Here is a 5,105-nt window from a genome sequence, read left to right on the forward strand (position 1 = left end):
GTCACCCAGTATCAATGTGAAGGACTCCTAGGTCAGGTTTAGGACAGCCAGGTGTATGTAGTCTGCCCTAGCCCTTGCCAGGCAGTGACACAGGAAGAGAAATGCCCCATCACTGGCAACCTCACCGATGCACAAAAAATACCTCAAATATATTCTGATGGAGATTTTTTTTAATTGTTTTTTTAAAAAAGCACCTTGAAAATGTAAAAGCAGTGGGTTGATATTAATAAAAACTCTTCTTCAAATCCTTGAGACCTCGATCTATACCAGTCTAATTTAACATGAGATTTGGTCATTTTGAGAAGTTATCAGGAAATTTTGAATCCCAATTTCAAGCGGTACATGAACTCAACTATACAATAAATGGTAGGATACCGAGAAGTGTGGAGGAACAAAGGGACCTTGGAGAGCATGGAGTGCACAGATTCCTGAAGGTAGCAGGACAGGTAGATAAGGTGGTTAAAAAGGCATACGGGATACTTTCCTTTATTAGCAGAGGCACCGACTCCAAGAGCATGGTTGAACTGTATAAAACACTAGTTAGGCCACAGCTAGTGTACAGTTCTGGTCACCACATTACAGGAAAGAAGTGATCGCACTAAAAAGGATATTTGAGGATGTTGAGAGGACTGGAGAATTTTAGCTATGAGGAAAGATTGGGTAGGCTGGAGGGGTCATTTTCTTTTAGAATAGAGGACGAGGAGTGATTTGATTGAGGTGTATAAAATTGAGGGGTCTAGATAGAGTGATTAGGAATAACCTATTTCCCTTAGTGGATAAGTCACTAGCCAGGGGCATAGCTTTAAAGTAATTAATAGAAGGATTAGAAAGAAGGACTTGCATTTATATAGCGCTTTCACGACCACCGGATGTCTCAAAGCGTTTTACAGCCAATGACGTGCATTTGGAGGGTAGTCACTGTTGTAATGTAGGAAACACAGCAGCCAATTTGTGCACAGCAAGCTCCCACAAACAGCAATGTGATAATGACCAGATAAACTGTTTTTTGTTGTGTTGATTGAGGGATAAATATTGGCCAGGACACCGGATATAGCTCTCCTACTCTTCTTCAAAATAGTGCCATGGGATCTTTTACATCCACCTGAGAGCGCAAACGGGGTCTCGGTTTAGCGTCTCATCCGAAAGACAGCACCTCCAACAGTGCTACCTCAGGTCAGTACTGCACTGGAATGTCAGCCTAGATTTATGTGCTCAAGTCCCTGGAGTGGTCTTCAACCCACAACCTTCTATCTCAGAGGCGAATATGCTACCTACTGAGCCACTGCTGACAGCTGAGTTGAGAACTTTTTTCACTCAGAGGGTGGTGGGGAACTGGAACTCATTGCCTAAAAGGGTGGTGGAGACAGAAACACTCATCACGTTTTAAAAATATTTGGATATGCACTTGGAGTACTGTAACCTATAGGGCTACAAACCAAGAGCTGGAAAGTGGAATTAGGCTGGTTAGCTCTTTTTCAGCCAGCAGAGATGATGGGCCAAATGGTCTCCTGCTGTACTGTAAATTTCTATGATACTATATCCACTAGACGGGCTTTTGCTGTTTTTTAAAATCAGGAGCATTACACAGCAGCTGAAGACATGAACATCCAAAAGGGTAAAAACTGCAATGCCTTATAAAGCATTCATCTTCTTCTGTTAACATCAGTCAACAGAGCAGCACATGACTTGCAATCCTGCCTTCACAGCTGGAGAATGACTGCAGAAGGTGGAAAAACAGAAGTAAATATTGGCTTAAAATATTGAACAGAAATAATGAAGCTTTATAAAATGGTCCAAATCCACTTCTACAGAACTAATGCTCTCTCCTACATTCCAAGGGGGAGTCTCATCTACAGTATAGATATAAATCTTTTGTGTCAGAATTCATCTGTTAAACAATTCAAAACAATCTATCTTGGGTCATTACAGTAAGGAGTTGCCATCAAGTATCAAAAGTCTCAGGTTATGGAAACGTTCCAGTATTCAGCGTTTGTGTAGAATTAATTCAAGGAAGACTGAGAAAAAAAAATCAATACAAATATGCATTCCATATGCACAGACTTAATAAAAAGACCAAAAATACAGATTGCCTCGCATGTTTAATGGCGAACATTTTCAAATTGAAATGCAGACTTAAGATTGTTGCAAAAAGTGTTATTTTCTACCCTGAAGCAAGTCAGACTAAAGAATAATTCAGTCAAGCTTAGCCATACTAAAAATGAGAAATATCACAATTTATACTGGTATCAAACTAATTAGCACCCATTTCAACCCAGACAAAAGAAATGTATTTAGCAAAATAGTAAGAATGGCATTTAAGATATAAAAACATTAAAAAGGTTTCCAAAATTACTTGATTATTAACATTTTAAAAAGCTCATTCAAGTTCTGCTTCAACTTGTTAGAGATCACCAGCTTTACTGAAGACAAACTCACAGATCAGCAAGTTCAGGTACTATGGGCCCAAGTTTCCACACGATAAAAAACGGGCGCCCCTCCGAGCTGGGCGCCCGTTTTTCGCGCCGAAAAAAAAACGCGCGATTCTGGAGCGCCCTGCAGCTCCATGTCTGCTTGGTGCGGCGCCCAGGGGGCGGAGCCTACCACTCGCGCCGATTTTGTAAGTGGGAGGGGGCAGGTACCATTTAAATTAGTTTTTTTCCTGCCGGCAACCCTGCGCGTGCGCGTTGGAGCATTCGCGCACGCGCAGTGTGAAGGAAACATTGGCACTCGGCCATTTTTGTAGTTCTTTGTAGCTGTTTAATTTTTGAACATTTTTTAATAAAAGCACATTGCCATCAGCACATCAGCACTGAGGCTCCTTGCAGCAGTGAGAAGGCTGCAGGAAGCCTCAGAAAGTTGAGGCAGCCGTTTCCCTCCCCCCCCCCCCCGCCCACCGTCGGGAACGGCTGCCTCCTTCCCTCCCCCCCCCCGCGGGAACGACCGGCTTCCTCCTCCTCCCCCCCCCCCCCCCCCACGCGGGAACGAACGGCTGCCTCCTTTCCCCCCCCTGCCGTCGAGAATGAACGGCTGCCTCAACTTGTGAGGCTTCCTGCAGCATTCTCCCTGCCTGAAGCACTTTCACACAGGTAGGAAGATGGTTTATTTAATCTTTTCTTTGCTTATAAATTTTTATTCAGGTTGGATTTATTTGTATAATATTTGTAGAAGTATAAATAAGGATTTATTATAGAATTTAATGACTTCCCTTCCCCCCCCTCCCCCCCACCTCGTTCTGGACGCCTAATTTGTAACCTGCGCCTGATTTTTTAATGTGTAGAACAGGTTTTTTCAGTTCTACAAAAATCTTCACTTGCTCCATTCTAAGTTAGTTTGGAGTACGTTTTCACTGGAAACTTTGAAATCAGGCGTCAGTGGCCGGACACGACCCCTTTTGAAGAAAAAATTCTGTTCCAAAGTGAAACTGTTCTAACTGACTAGAACTGCAGAAAAGAAAATGTGGAGAATTGCGATTTCTAAGACAGTCCGTTCTCCACCAGTTGCTCCTAAAAGTCAGGCACAAATCATGTGGAAACTTGGGCCCCTATCAGTTTTCAAATACATTGTTGCAAATGGAGAAACACTTGTGTCATGCATTTCCCAAGCATATTAATGGGCTAGATTTTCGATTGCTGGCAAAAACGATAGTTTTATGTCAAAATTACCGTTTTCGCTGCGCTACCATTTTTAGGTCTAAATTTCGGCCTTTATTCACATCAGCGTTGCACGGGGATTCGAGGCGCAAACCATGAGTTTCAGCAACTTTCGTCCGAGGCGCTGCGAGAGGCGCCTTGGGTGGGGGGGAAAACGAAAAAAAATTGCAAAAAAACATTCACAAAGCCCTTACCTACTAAATCGCTGAAAAATAAAAATGTTAACTTACCTTTTTTGCAGGTCTTCATTCTTACCGCTGCTGCCGACGGTAACGCAATCCACGCGTTGCATGATGTTTCACGTCAGCGCATCTCTCCCCAGCGGTACATGGAAGCACCACCCCAAAAAGGTGCCGAAGATCCCGCTGACCGTGTTTCCGCTGCGGAGGGTCAAATCGCGGCAAAAACCCGATTCCAAAGTCGGCAAAATTCTAACCCCACAGTTTTTGGTTTTAAAATCATGCAGAATATCTTGCAATGGAAACCAGTATTCCAAGAGGGTTAATTGAAGCTTGGTTGAAAAAAACCTACTGAAATTATGAACAATAAATATCTAAAGATTTATAAGAACATTATATTCATTCATTGGCATAACATTTTTATTTCCAAAATAGTAGGAAAGTTAAAAAAGAGAAAAATTGAAACCATCCCATGCTAAAATGAAACATGCACCCTCTCTATTACAGAAGGTAATTGGTATTAAAATAACACTGGACAGTATAATTGTTGCAGATGTCCAGGATCAATGTGAATATTACACAGTAGTACAGGGGCCTGATGGCATAGTTTATTGGTTTACTAATGCATCATAGACTAGAAGGATAAAAGGCTTGAGCCATAATTCCCAAACAAGTCCCCAATCACCTAAACCAAGCTGTCAAGAAGAATGAGCAAGCACAGATTAGACATTCCCACACAGGAAGGCAAATTTGAGCAGACAGCCATCTGAGCTAAGAGCAGCCTGACAGAAGCCCAAAGGAATATGATTGTGCTCTGGAAATGATCCCTGGTCCAGGTGGGCCAAAAGACAAAAAAAACAGGAGCAAAGTGAAAGGAAGCATATATATTTCTTAACATAGCTGTAATGGCAGTGCGCATTAAACTGCAAGTCAGGCAATGAACACAATGATGAAACAAATGGTCATTTTACCATTTATAAAAGAAAGTTGTATTTTCAATCTGTCTTTGCATTTGTATACTGTTCTACTCAATTTGCTATATTTTTTGAAAGACTTGGACATTAAGTAATGAGCCCAATGCCTGAAGGACTGCTTAAAGTGGGCATCTCATCAATATTTCACTACAGCAATTGCAACTTGTGATCAACTGCATTACTCAGCCCTTTACACGCAATATGCAACAGATGTCTGGCTGCAGGGTCACATTTACCAGACTTCATGCGCCTCCTCTCTCTAAATGCCAACATAAACAAATCAAACCAAATATGGTCACAAA

Source organism: Pristiophorus japonicus, chromosome 4 (assembly GCF_044704955.1).
Source record: "Pristiophorus japonicus isolate sPriJap1 chromosome 4, sPriJap1.hap1, whole genome shotgun sequence".
Classification (NCBI taxonomy): Eukaryota; Metazoa; Chordata; class Chondrichthyes; family Pristiophoridae; genus Pristiophorus; species Pristiophorus japonicus.